Raw genomic sequence first — 14779 nt, forward strand, 5'->3', positions numbered from 1 at the left:
ATATATTTCGAGACGGAAAAATTAAAGCAGAACAAATTAACTTCTCAATAAAAAACCTTTAAGACAAATGATTTTTTTGTCGAACCAAGTATTTGAAATTCATACTAATACATTTGTTAGTGTGAATCATTTACAACATCGACAACTGTGTTAGATCGATGAATAACACAAACATTACCGTTTCTGTTTTCTTGATTGTTGGTTTTCAAAACTCCATGGACAAAAAGAGAGACGACATATTGGAGAGAAAATAGGAAGAAGAAAGAAGATATGGATTTGTATCCTAACCATCCCCCTAAAACTCAATTTATAAATAAATAAACTATAATATTACAATTATGCTCTAGAAACTTAAACTAATTACATACTTTTTATTTACGAGCATGCCACCATTGAGTGAGATTTTTCCGTGGTCTGTGTAGGCTTGAACCCATCTTCCACCTTTCTTGGATGTGTGAACATTCTTTGATCGTGTGGGTTTGAACCCATCTTCTGACATACTTAGATATGTCGGTCTTCCTTGATCGTGTAAATTTGGGCCCATCTCCCAACACTGATCAACATCCATATAATCAATTTCATCCTCACTACTAAATTTACTTTGCCCATCTCTGAGGTATGAAGGTAAGGTTTTTAAGGAGGAAACCAGAAGTAAAAAGTGGAAACAAATGCCTCATATTGAATCTATAGGAGCTCAATCCAAGTTATCTGGTTCCAGTAGAGATGGGACACCAAAGTTGAGATGAAGAGCATGACTATACGAATGTTGATTATGGAAAATAAATGGTGATCCCAGTGTCCGTCAATGTGACATAGATGTTGAATGATTCCAACTAACGAAATTAAAAAAAAAAAAAAAAAGAGAAAAAAGTAGGACAAAGAGGTCCAGTTTAGTTTCTGAATAAACCCTACAAGAAATATTTAGGCTACCAACAATTAGCCCATTGAGTGCAAGGCCCAGACCTCATACCATAGTGGCGATAACAGATGCCTGGTCTGGAGACATTAGCATAAGGCCAAATTGTCTTGAGGAGGAATACGATGTAGCAGTGAAAAGGACAAAATGTATCTAGAAATTTTATCGACTTTTTCGTTCAGCTATAAATTTCAGTTCACAAGCATGAGATACAAAATAAAGACATACTTCAAGCATCAGTATCCACAGAAGCATATGCACTTTGCTCACAGAGGACGCATACATGGGGAGCTGATGTCATCTCTGGTTTTCTCATCTTTGGTAAATCAATCTGGAGCACATCTGTCAATGCCTTGGATGCTTCATGAAACTCCTCCAAGAAGAAATCAACACACCACGTGAACAAACCTAACTTAAAGAAGCCATACAGAAAATAACACCCGAGAAAACAAAACAAGAGACCATAAGCATTTGTTTGTACATGCTATGCGTTAATTAAACTTGGCATAATCAGCTTATCTAATTAAGTTCAAGTAACCTTGCCTCACCTTGCAGAGGGTAGAGGTGCTAATCTGATTGTTGTATCATGGGTGGGTTTAGCAAGAATTCCTCTCTCCTTCAACTTTAGGCAGACATCACAAGCAGAGGCAGGGGAAAGGGCTCCACAGTTTAACTTCACTGCATTGACAAGTTCTCTTTCACACACTTCTTTTATTACTTGTGGAAACTGCTTTTGACTGTTCTTTCATTTGGTTCCTGAATTCCTGCTCCATATCAGCAGCTCTACGAAATTGCAGCATAACAAAACATCAGATATAAGGAATAAAATAAAGATTAGCAGTTTAGATCCATGGACTAGGCCTTGGTAAAGAGAGGAAAAAGACACTGGAAATATCGTAAATTTTACAGAGGAATGTCTGGATAATAGAGAAGCAACACCTATAGTAAATGAGAATGCCAACATAAATGTGTTCTATAGATAGGAAAGACAATATCAGAAACGACTACACACCGGCAAATGCTTTATCAGTGTTAATTAATAAACAGGAAAGAAATGAAGAAAAGTAAAAAACTATTTTAATTGAAGTAGTAAGGAAAGTAAACTAAACTATGAAGGAAGAGAAGGATTTAGATTGCCTACTCCAACATAGTTGGGACAAGGCTCAAATAATGGTGATAATTTACATGATGATCATAATGAATACAGAGAAAGAAATCAGTCTTAGAGTAGGTCATTCTTTAAAAGCCTGAAAGAAGGATTCACAAATATCATACCCATTAATTACATGAACATGTTGCATTTGCATATGAAGCACATGAGGGTAAAGGGAACCTATGTGTTTATCACATGTACCACGGGTTTCGGAGATCCTCAAACCATACATGTTAACCGACGCGGTTCCTTAACTACTCCAGGAAGGTAGAATACAACTCTGTTTCATTTTTTGCCTCGGAGCGTAACTGAATATTTTAAGGTACATCAAACACATTTTTTACACATAAAGATCATACAAAATATCCTAAAGTGCATTCAGTCATATAGTACGCAAACGAAAATACATATTGAAAGAAAATACATAATGAAATAATATAAATAGTACATTACACCCCCGGTTACTGGTCGGTTCCCTTTTTTACTTAGCCATTTAGGCTAAAGAGAAACATACTGAGCTTATCGTCGGAAATCAACCAAGTTATAGGTTTTTATAGGTTTTTATGACCAACCAAGTTACTCTTTTATCCCTTAAAGGAACAGTTCTAAGAAAAAGAAGAATGGCATTTTTGACTTTTTCTTATATTCCAAAGTTACCCTTGCATTATTGAGTGATGGTGCCAAAAGCAAGGGTATTTGGGACTATTCTTGCTTTGACGTCATTTAGAAGCATCTTTTCTACCTTTATCATGCTGATGGGGGCATGTTAATTGCAGCAAAAGTTGTTTGGTGATGGTCTACAACAGGTTATCTTCAAAAAGCTTTGTCGTGCACAAGTTGTACGTGTGACAAGCTTCGAGTGCTTCTGTGCGAGGGCACAAAAGTTTTCTTTTGCTGCCTTCGTGCTGGGAAACTTTCTAAGGCGCATTTTTCTCTTGACATCTTCAATAACCTTCAGTATGGTATAATCTCCCTCAAACATGTTTCATTACAAGAGCAAGTAGCATATATTCTTACTAAACTGGTTACGTCTCCTATCTTTTATATGTGGTAAGTTGGGTATTTATGATGTTTTCTCTCCTCCAACTTGAAGGGGAGTGTTAGAAGATGGGCTCAAGCCCACACGTCCAAGGAAGAAAGCCCACACATCCAAGAGGTGGCATATTGGTAAATAAGAAGACTTGTCATAAAGATGGCATGAAGATGCAATTACTTGTCTATTTAAGTCTCTTCTCTTGTTATGCTGTAGCCCTAAGGGCATTGTAAAAACTATAAATAGAGGCCCTTGGTTAAGAGGTAGAGCATTAAATTCTCTCATCACTTCTCAATCTCGTCCAAACTTTCCTCCTCCTTCTCTTGGAATCCAATCTCTAAACTCTCTCTCCTTTCTCTCTTCTTCTCTTCTTCTTCTCCTTCTTCTCCTTCTCCTCTCCCACTTCCCTCGAGATCAATATGGAGTCCTAAATTCTACACTTTGTTAGCATGGTTAGGGTCAACAAAAGTGTATTTTGTTGAGTATCTTGGTTCTCCTAATGGGACTTTGTTATGAGAATATTTGTTGTGAATAATATCCTCAAAGACAAAGTCTTTTTCTCTAGAAGTTCCTGGTTCAGATTTTGGTTGAAGCCTTTTAAATCTTTTGCCAAAATCTTCTGCAAGTATATCTTTTGCAAGAATAATGTTATTATTTGGCAACTTCTTCTGCAATAGTGTCTTCGAAGTCCCATGGCTCTGGATCACTTTCTTATTGTTTAGCTTTCCCTTTGTCAAGTGATGAATTTTCTTCTTGAACATAATAAATTGTTTTTTTACCAAATGTATTATATTGAATAATCAACTTCTTCTGAAGAATAGGTTATACTTAAGGCCCCAGCCGCTAACAGTGTTGCAGCTCTTCCACAAGGCCCCAGCCGCTAACAATGCTGCAGCTCTTCCACATCTCTTCATCGGACGATGCGATTCCATCCGCCCCAACCGCTATCAGTGTCGCTGCTCTCCCACATCTCTTCTCTGAACAATGCGATTCCGTCCGCCCCAGCCGCTACAAATACAACTGCTCTTCCTTTCGGTGATGCGATTCCGTCGGCCTCGGCCACTACAAGTGTCGCTGCTCTTCCATCTCTTCCTCGTCCGTCCCAACCGCTACCAGTGTTACTGCTCTTCCACATCTCTTCACCGAACGATGCGATTCCATCTGCCCGGACCGCTACTAGTGTCACTACTTTTCCACCAAACGATGTAATTCCGTCTGCCCCAACCGCTACCAGTGTCACTGCTCTTCCTTTTCCACCGGACAATGCTCTTCTTGTCCTTTAGCTTCCGCGAGTATGCTTCCTCTTCTTGAAGACCCAGATTGGACCCTCCTCTCGGAGCTCCATCTTGCGGGGGCATGATAGAGATAAGAATAAGGATTAAAATACAAGTACCAAATAGACTCTGAAGAGTTGTAATTTCTACAGTCACTGTTGTAATTCTATAAATAGTCGTCTCCTCATCAATGAAAATCACGAAAAATATTATTCTCAATTTCTAAATTCTATGCAAGAGAGGGCCGGAAAAATGTCAAAAGTGGGTTGGTATGTGGAAATGATGAGGGAGTGAGAAAGCAATTCAGTTCTGGTGTTAATGTGGAGGGGATGGAGGATGGATGGGGTGTGGGGATTGGAAGTTGGCAAAGGTGGAAAAGGATTGGTTTGAGGATTTTCAAGAGGGTTGGCAACATGGATAGTGGGAATGCGAATGATGTTTCATCTGAACTGCTCCCATCCAAAGCCATAGTTAGATGATTCTAGGATGTAGATTCTCCCCATCATCGACCAACTTCTGCATCAAGCAATTTTGCATTCATTGATTCCTTTGTACGTATGCACCGAGATATGGAAAACAATACTTCCAATCCAAAGCTCCTTGGAGGCCCTTGCCAAAGTTTGCGTTCGGATGGTAGCATCAAACTGGGCAATGAAGGCATCGTAGGCAATGAATGGGATGGAAAAGAAGGAACGATTGTTCTTCGTAGTAGAGAAGATGTGAACCATCTGACCAGCATGATCAGAGGCACAAGAAGAGGAGAAAGTAGTAGCTCCTACTCTGAAGGTGGTCACCGGGTTGATGTGTTGAATTTAGGATCCCTTTTCCATGATCATGAACAAGAGAAAGAAGAAAGAAAAACGAGAAAAGGGGAGGAAAACTCTCGGTAGAGAAGAAAAAATAAAAAAGAAAAGGGTGAGCCACAACAAGGAGAGGGAGAGAGAGAACCAACTCGGGATTGAATGTGTGACTTGATTAATTCCGAATTACAACTCCTCTATTTATAGTAGAGGAGGAGGTAGAGTCCTTATACAACTTGTCATTCAATCCTAATTGCATTACAACTCTTAACTCTTCAATATAAGTAAGTCTATTCAAACTAGAACTCCTAGAAGACTAATTGGAATAGAACTAGGAGTCCTTTATTACCCATGAGATTATAAGGTATAAGCCAGCTCGTGGCCTTATCCTTGTGGGCCCCTCATGATCCACCAGCTCGTGAGATCTTTGTAAGTCCCACTTGATCTTCAAGTCTTCTAAATCAATTCAGCTTGTGCTTCTTAATTCCTTAACTCGTGCTTGCTTTGGGAGAGGACTCTTCTTGGTGTCCCAAGTCCTCTAGGATTCTTCTTGATGACCTACATCTTCATGGTGGGCCCCACATTGTAACACTCCCCCTCAAGCTGGGGGTGAGAAGACGTCATAAACACCCAACTTGTTGCATATGGTAGACATAATCTTGTGAGTGACTGGTTTGGTGAGGATGCCTGCAACTTGATTTTGTGATGAGATGTGCTTCAAGGATAAGAGACCAGCTTGGAATTTTTCTCGTATAAAGTGGCAATCGACCTCAATGTGCTTTGTCCTCTCATGGAAAACTGGATTCGATGCAATATGTATTGCTGCTTGGTTATCACAATATAGGTCCATTGGAGCTTCTTTATAAAATCCCAATTCAGTGAGAAGGGACCTTATCCATAAAAGTTCACTTACAGTATGTGCCATGGGCTCTATATTCTGCTTCTGCACTTGATCGTGCTACTACATTTTGCTTTTTGCTTTTCCATGTCACGAGATTTCCTCCAACCATCGTGCAAAAACCAGAAGTAGATTTTCTATCATCTGGGGATCCAGCCCAGTCTGCATCCGTGAATCCCCCAATGTTGAAGTGACCATGTTTTTTTATAGAGGATCCCCTTTCAGATAACGTAGTATCCTCTCAAGTGCTTGCCAATGACTAAGTTGTGGTTTATGCATGTACTGACTTACCACACTTACTGCATATGAAATGTCTGGCCTCGTTACACATAAGTAAATAAGTTGTCCCTCTAACCTTTGATATTTGCCAATATCAACATCTTCTCCAGTGCCTCCACATAATTTTGTATTTGCATCCATAGGAGTGTCTACCGGTTTGCATCCCATCATACCTGTTTGCATCCCATCATACCTGTTTCTTCTAGTAGATCATGTCAGAGTGGTTCCGTCCACTCTTGTAGGCGGTAACTTTCCGCACCTAACAAGTCGGTTTGTTGGGTTATATTGGCTAGCCGTTGTCATGGTATCAGAGTTGGGCACGCCACGTCCCGCGTTTGAATCCCGTGACAGCTCTGATACCATGACAGCAACTAGCCAATACAACCCAACAGACCGATCTGTTAGGTGCAGAAAGCTATCGCCTACAAGAGTAGACGGAACCACTCTGACAGATCAAGTGCGTATTTTCTTTGGGATAGAATAATCCCATGTCTGGATTGTAAGACCTCAATCCCCAAAAAGTATTTTAGTAATCCAAGATCCTTCGTCTTGAATTCAGCACATATTCAATCTTTTATTTTTTGAATGCCCTCAGAATCACTCCCAGTTAAAATAATATCATCAACATAAACAACTAGAATCACTTTACCTTTTGCTGTATTCTCAATAAAGACTGAGTGGTCTGCAGAGCATCTGTAAAAACCTGCCCGTATGATGGCTTGACTAAATTTCTCAAACCAAGCCCATGGGGATTGCTTTAGCCCATATAGAGATTTTTGAAGGCGACATACGGACTCCCCCTCAACCACATATCCAGGTGGTTGTTGCATATAAATCTCTTCTTTGATATCACCATTGAGAAATGTGTTTTTAACATCCAGTTGATATATGGGCCAAGAAGAATTAGCTACCAAGGATAATAATATACGTACCAATGTCATTTTTGCCACTGGAGAGAATGTCTCATCATAATCAATGCCATAGCATTGAGTGTAACCTTTTGCAACCAGTCGAGCCTTCAGTCGTGCAATGGACCCATCCAGATTATGTTTTACTGTATAAACCCACTTGCAACCAACGGGTTTTTTATCTGTAGGTAGTGGAACCAGAGACCATGTGTGATTATCATTAAGGGCCTTCATCTCTTCATCCATTGCTGCCTTCCACCCTGGATGTTGTAGAGCCTCCTGATATGACTGTGGAACAAATATGGAGGAAATAGAAGAAAGAAACTAACAACATAGAGGTGAGAGGCGATGATGAGACACAAAGTTGGAGATAGGATGAGAAGTAGAAGGTTGAGTGCATGAACGAGGGTCTTTTCTTATAGCAATAGGACGAGTATCAAATTCAAAACCAAAAATGACTGATGATGAAGGACTTACCTCTGGTGGATCCGACAACTCGGCAGGTGTGGTATCTGCCACTGTCTCTGGGGGCTGAACAATTTCTGTATCACGAGGCACAACCGGTCGAGGAGAACTTGGTACTGATGACATACCAGGTGGAGCGCTATCAGAATAATACAAATAAACGTTGCAAAGAGAGACTATAACAAACATAATCCTTTTGTGTTCGAGAATATCCCAAAAAAATACACTTTATATTTAGAGTCAAATTTGTTGTGTCTAGGTAAAGTATTATGAACAAAACATTGACAACCAAAGACTTTCAATGGTAATGCAAACGGATCATCATGTGGTAAAAGTTTAGAGTAGGGGGATTTATTCCCAAGAACAGTAGACGGTAGACGATTTATAAGAAAACACGCTGTAAGGACAGTATGGGGCCAATAAAAATATGAAACTTTCATGGCATATAATAGACCTCGAGCTACCTCAAGAATATGTTGATTTTTCCATTCGGCTACACCGTTTTGTTGAGGAGTGTAGGCACATGATGTCTGATGGATAATGTCATTCTCTTGACAAAAGGAGTCAAGGTCTTTTGAAATATACTCTTTGGCATTATCAGATTGGAGGATTTTTATCTTCTGACCAAATTGTGTGAGTACCATCGCATAAAAAAATTTAAAAATAGATGGTATCTCAGAGCGCTCCTTAAAAATAAACAACCAAGTTGTGCGAGTGAAATCATCAATAAAAGTGATAAAATATTTGGCTTGAGAAATATTAGAGACACTCAAAGGCCCCCAAACATAAGTATGAATCGATGAAAAAGGAATGTTACTTTTGACTTCTGGACGAGGAGAGTATGTACTCCTTTGATATTTACTTAACTGACATACCTCACAACTGAATTCTGACCTAATCTTAAGAGATGGAAACATATGATGAAGAGATTGTATGGAAGGATGTCCCAACCGATTGTGCCATAATTGTGTCTCATTCTCAGTAGTAGACACCATATTGACCTTTGGCAGGTCCAAGTAGTAGAGCCCCCCTTGTTCATGGTCTCCACCAATCACGTGCTTCATTATAAGATCCTGAAAAACACATGAAGTAGGTGAGAAGGTAACCGAGCAATTAAAATATTTTGTAAGCTCTCACAGAGAGCAAGTTTAAAAGAAAGGAAGGAACAAAAAGAATATCATTGAGCGGAAGTGATGGGGTGACAAAAGTGGAACCTTTTCCTTAGACTTTGATTTGAGAACCGTCAGCTATGGTAACAAACTTGTGTAAAAGACTCGGAGATAAAGAATGTAATAAAGTTTTGTTACCTGTAAGATGCTCAGAGGCTCCTGAATCACTTATCCAGGATGAAGAGGAGGCAGATAGCATACCTGAAGCAGTAGTGGCAAAGGGGCTAGGAGAAGACCCTAGCATGGTCTTTATTTTCTGAAATAATTCATACTCTTCATCAGTAACAATTTTCTGTGCAGCTGGTGTTGGGGGATGGTATGCTTGCGCATCACTAATGAGGGCTTGATTAGCCCTTGTTGATTCTGACTTGTCATTAGCCTTAGAGCATATTTCTTTATACTGGCCATATCTACCACAGTAAGTGCATGCCCTGTAATGGCACTGGTCTATAGTGTGGCCCCGAAATTTACAATGAGTGCATTTAATATCATCTGTTATGCCAGCACTATAGGGTCTATGCAGTGTATCAGGGCTTGAATATAGTTTAGTACATGTCTCCCAAATATGTTTAGCAGTGTCAAGATGAATAACATTACTAGAGACATGTGCTTCCATGCCATTTATCAGCCAACCAATTACCAAAGTATCATTCTTCAGCTATTTCATATAAAAAATATCATCTTTTGTAAGCACCTAACCAATACAACCCGAAAAGACTAGTCGATTATGGTGCAGAAAGCCAAATCTTAACACAGACCACAAACACTAACACCCACCCCGCCAAATGCAAATGCAAAGTCCCTGCGCCAAACATGCGAACGCGCGAGGATTCGAACGCGGGACGTGGAACAAACCTGCTCTGATACCATATAAGCCCCTAACCAATATAACCCGAAAAGACTAGTCGATGAAGGTGCGGAAAACCAAGTCTTAACACAGACCACAAACACTAACATCTTCATCAATAGGTGGTCCTCGGGTAGTGAGGTGACCAAGTAGGTCTTTGGTTATGAGAAACCTCCTAACCGAGGTAGACCAAATCATAAAATTTGATACCCCACATAAGGGTATGGTGGTGATTTTCAGTATATCACCTTTGATATTCATATTCTCATCAGCCATGATAGGCTCTTCTTCAAAAAAAACTTCAAATAATATCACCAAATAGCACTTCTTCAATCAACTCGGTATATGTAAATATAGCATCAATACTAAATAATTTTTTTTTTCCAGAAAACCACTCATAAGAGGCTCAATAGCAATCTTCTATTATCATGGAAATTTTATCCCACGAAAAAAAAAATCAATAATTTGAGTATGGACTGGTCTCGGCAAACAAAATTTCCAAACCGATAAAACTGTTTTGATAGCTCCTTCTAGATAGAGGGGCATGCATATTCATAACATAATAAGATGAAAGCATTCACATATTCATCCTTGAATCATCATCTAAAAACGAAAACCAGTAGCATAACAAAAATATTTTTGAACACTTATCTCTTGGCTAGTGTTCTTTCTTCATACAAGAGCCTTCTTTGAGTGGTGTTGATCATCACTTCTCTAGAGCATTCTTTTGTCGAGGTATCCTAAATATGTTGCTCTGATACCATGTTGAATTTAGGATCCCTTTTCCATGATCACGAACAAGAGAAAGAAGAAAGAAAAACGAGAAAAATTCTAAGCTAGTCTCTTATCCCTGAAGCACATCCATTGACTCTTCCGAGATCAATATCTCCTTATAAAAAAATCATACAGAGAATTGGTTGAATAGGTAAGAAAATAGACTTACTTATATTTCGTTTGATATATAATTCTCCATAGCAAGTCTCTTTCTTGATAACATAAAATACCTCGGAAATTGATGTTTTCTGCTGCCGCTCGAACCTCTTTTTCAATTTGACCTTTCTTGCTTCAAATATTGATTTCTTTAAATATAGATCAGATTGACATGAAAATTTTTTCGTCTGAAACTAGACTTAAATATCTTTCATCCAAGTATAACATATCTTCACACAATATAATTATCATAAGATAAATAATCTAATAGATTTCGGTCTCTGTCATCTGGCCGAACTAAGTACTGTTTCTCCTTTTTTCCAGAATGACCATCAACTCTTCCAAGAACAATATATTCTTATAAAAAAATCATACCGAGAATTGGTTGAATATGTAAGAAAATAGACTTACGTATATTTCTTTTGATATATAATTCTTCATATAAACTCTTTTTTTTTATAGCATAAAATACCTCGGAATTTGCAGCTTTCTGCTACCGCTCGAGCCTCTTTTTCAATCTAACTGTTGCTACTTCAGATATCGATTTTTCTTTGTAGATAACTTAGATAAAAAATTGGTTGAATATGTAAAAGACTAGGCTTACAGATATTTCTTTTGATATATATTTCTCCATATAAAGTCTAGCTCTTGATAGCAAAAAATACCTCGGAATCGGAAGATTTTTGCTGCTGCTCGAACCTTTCTGCAATCTGACCTTCGCTCATTCAAATATCGATATCTCTTTGTAGATAACTTTGATTGGAACAAATAGGTTTTCTTTGGAAAGTAGACTCAAATATCTTTCCGTCAATATATAATTTGTAATATGAAGAACTACATATATAGGTAAAAAAAATGCAAAGAAAACTATGGGTGTAGGGACTGAAAAATAACTACGAACCTAGATTGGGTTTAGGGTTTAGAGAAAAGGATCACATTACCTCCGTGAGTTGACCAAGTCAACTCACAGGACCTGCTCTAATACCATGTTGAATTTATAGAAAAGTGAAATACTTCATTGACATCAATAATTTGTTGTAATCAGAGCACATGAACCTCTATTTATAATAGAGGAAGGTAATAGAATGCAATTATAATAAAACTACCCTTGTCCCAATTACACCCAAACTCTAACACTTAAGGTAAGTCCTAACATAATTAGGTAACTCAATATTGATAAAAGACAAATATAACTTAAACTAAAACTCTTCTTGGTCGTGACCCTAAGATAAAGATACCACATTGGAAGATAAGATCAAGCCCAAACGACCAAGGAAGGCCCACAAGATGGGCCCAAACTCATAAGAAGTAGGACCCACAATGATTACCAAGAGCTGGCATCCTTATCACATCAGTTGGAAGATCAAGAAGAACTCACAAAAGTATCTTTATCTTAGGGTCACGACCAAGAAGAGTTTTAGTTTAAGTTATATTTGTCTTTTATCAATATTGAGTTACCTAATTATGTTAGGACTTACCTTAAGTGTTAGAGTTTGGGTGTAATTGGGACAAGGGTAGTTTTATTGTAATTGGACTCTACTACCTTCCTCTATTATAAATAGAGGTTCATGAATCCATGTGATCTAGGTATTCGTCATCTGCTCGTTGTGCCGCACAACAACCTGCCATCCTCATGGAGAATCATCCTCAAGAGAATCAACACTTTCTCTGCCAAGAATGCCAGCATAAAGAGTGGGAGGGCCATCTGAATGAGAATCTCCCGGTTGAGAGTAGGCAAATTCGTAGGCATTATCAGGAGTCACAGTAGTCCGTCACCTAACCCCTCGCCGATCATTTGCTTCTAGCAGACCATCACATTTCCCTCCAATCTCTCCAGCACTTCGCACGTCACCCTGCTGTGCCTGTCACTACAAACACTCCATATTTGAGTAATATATGTCAGTCTTGACACTAGTATCTATGTTTCTATAATATGTTGTCTCTACCATGTCCCCTAATGCTTTACTGTTTTGTGTGGTTTGAAATCAATTCCCCTATACATACATATTCAACAAAGCTTGATCGTATCTATTAAACATTGGGTAAGGTTCATAGTACAACTATGTTTCATAATATTCAGTTCCCATAATATCCCTTCCGAGTTGTAGTCTCTAGCAAAGAACATTAAGCTTTTACATTAGTACTCCATATTTCGATTTGGACCATGCAAATTAGCAACCCTGAAAAGTATAAACTATTAACCATCATATCAAGAAACACATCCAACACTTAAAAGGGAGCTACCAAGGGGCAGTTAAAGAGAGGGGATCAAAAGGTAGGCTGATAGGAAGCAAAACAGATTATTAATCAGGTTGGGAGTTGGTATCAGATTCCACATGCCTAAAACACTGTATAATAAAACAGTAATTTTTCAACAAAAAGAAAAATGTAGACAAATTAAATGAACAAGACCAATAATACCTGTATGATATTGGAAGAAGTTAAATAAAAAATACTTTCGAGAAGGAAAATTAAAGCAGAACAAATTAGCTCCTCATAGAAAACCTTTAAAATAAATGACTTTTTTGAGGAACCATAGTGGGAATCATTTACAACATCGGCAACTGTGTTAGACTGATGAACAAAGACATTACCATTTCCATCTTCCTAATCAACATCCATGTAGGCAACTTCATCCTTGCTACCAGATGTATTGTGACCATCTCTGAGGTATGAAGGTAAGGTTTTTGAGGAGGAAGAGCAAATGGATGTCTCGCACTGAATCTATAGGGTCAAAAATGGCTCCTATCCCAGAGCTTGGGGATGTCGTCTGAGATCTGAAGGAGCTCGATCCAAGTCATCTGGTTCGATCCAAGTCATCTGGTTCCAATAGAGATGGATGCCAAAGTGCATCTGCTAGTGAGGATGAAGAGCATGACTATACATATGTTGATCAGGAAGATGGAAAATGGTGATCCCAGTGTCAATCAGTCTGACACAGATGTTGATGATCATAAATCATTCCCACTTACAATATTCAATAAGAAAAGAAACAAGAAAGAAGTAGGAAAAGGTTGAATGAATTGCATGAAAGTGGTCTGGTTTAGTTTCTTAATGAGCCCTACTAGAAATGTTTAGGCCACCAACAATTAGTCCATTGAGTGGATGGCCCAGACCTCATAAAACAGTGGCGACAACAAATACCTGGTCTGGAGACTATACCACAAGGCCAAGTGTCTTGAGGAGGAATGTGATGTACAGTGAAAAGGACAACTTGTATCTCAAATTTTTATTAAATCTTTTTCATTGAGTAATAAATTTCAGTTCCCAAGAATGAGATACATAATAAAGACATACTTCAAGCATCAGTATCCACAGAAGCACATGCAATTTGCTCACACCGGTCGCACACTTGGGGAGCTGATGTGGTCTCTGGTTTTCTCATCTGCTTTCTCATCTTTAGTAAATCAATCTCAAGTACATCTGTCAATGCTTTAGATGCTACATGAAGGTCCAAGAAGAAACCAACACACGACATGAACAAACCTAACTTAAAGAACCATATAGAAAATAGCACCAGAGAAAACAAAAGAAGGGTCCACAAGCATTTGTTACATGTTATGCATAAATAAAACTTTGGCATAAGCAGCTAATCTAATTAGGTTTAAGTAACCTTACCTCACATTGCAGAGAGTAGAGGTGCTAATCTGATTATTGCATCATGGGTGGGTTTAGCAAGAATTCCTCTCTCCTTCAACTTTAGGCAGACATCGTAAGAAGAGGCTGGGGAAATGGCTTCACTGTTCAACTCCACTGCATTGAGAAGTTCCCTTTCACGCACTTCTTTATCACTTGTGGAAACTGCTTTTGCAGTTCTTTCGTTTGGTTCCGAAATTCCTGCTCCATATTTGCAGCATAAAAAATCATCAGTTATAATGAATGAAATAAAGATTTGCAGCTTAGATCCATGGACTAGGCCTTGGTAAATAGGGGGAAAAGACAGTGGCAACATCTTAGACTGTACAGAGGAAGGAAAGACAATATCTGAAACTATACAGCACAGCAAATCCTTTAACCGTGTCAATTAATAAACAGGAGAGAAATGGAGAAAAGTAAAAAAAAATTTAATTGAAATAGTAAGGAAAGTAAACTAAACTATGAAGGAAG

The 14779-nt window shown here is 38.5% G+C and overlaps 1 long non-coding RNA gene across 1 annotated transcript; it reads right to left on the reverse strand.

Annotated features, from left to right (window-relative positions):
• Positions 1–934: 934 nt before the first annotated feature.
• Positions 935–14501, reverse strand: LOC137952384 (uncharacterized). The gene is made up of 3 exons (XR_011112233.1): positions 14291–14501; positions 1465–1699; positions 935–1324 (listed from the first exon to the last, which is right to left on the reverse strand). It is a non-coding gene; the product is annotated as an uncharacterized lncRNA (long non-coding RNA).
• Between the last annotated feature and the right edge of the window lie 278 nt (positions 14502–14779).

The sequence above is a fragment of the Aristolochia californica genome, unplaced genomic scaffold (assembly GCF_029961685.1).
Source record: "Aristolochia californica isolate CCGP_79_NKW_82.1479 unplaced genomic scaffold, dmAriCali1.0.hap1 SCAF_15, whole genome shotgun sequence".
NCBI lineage: Eukaryota > Viridiplantae > Streptophyta > Magnoliopsida > Piperales > Aristolochiaceae > Aristolochia > Aristolochia californica.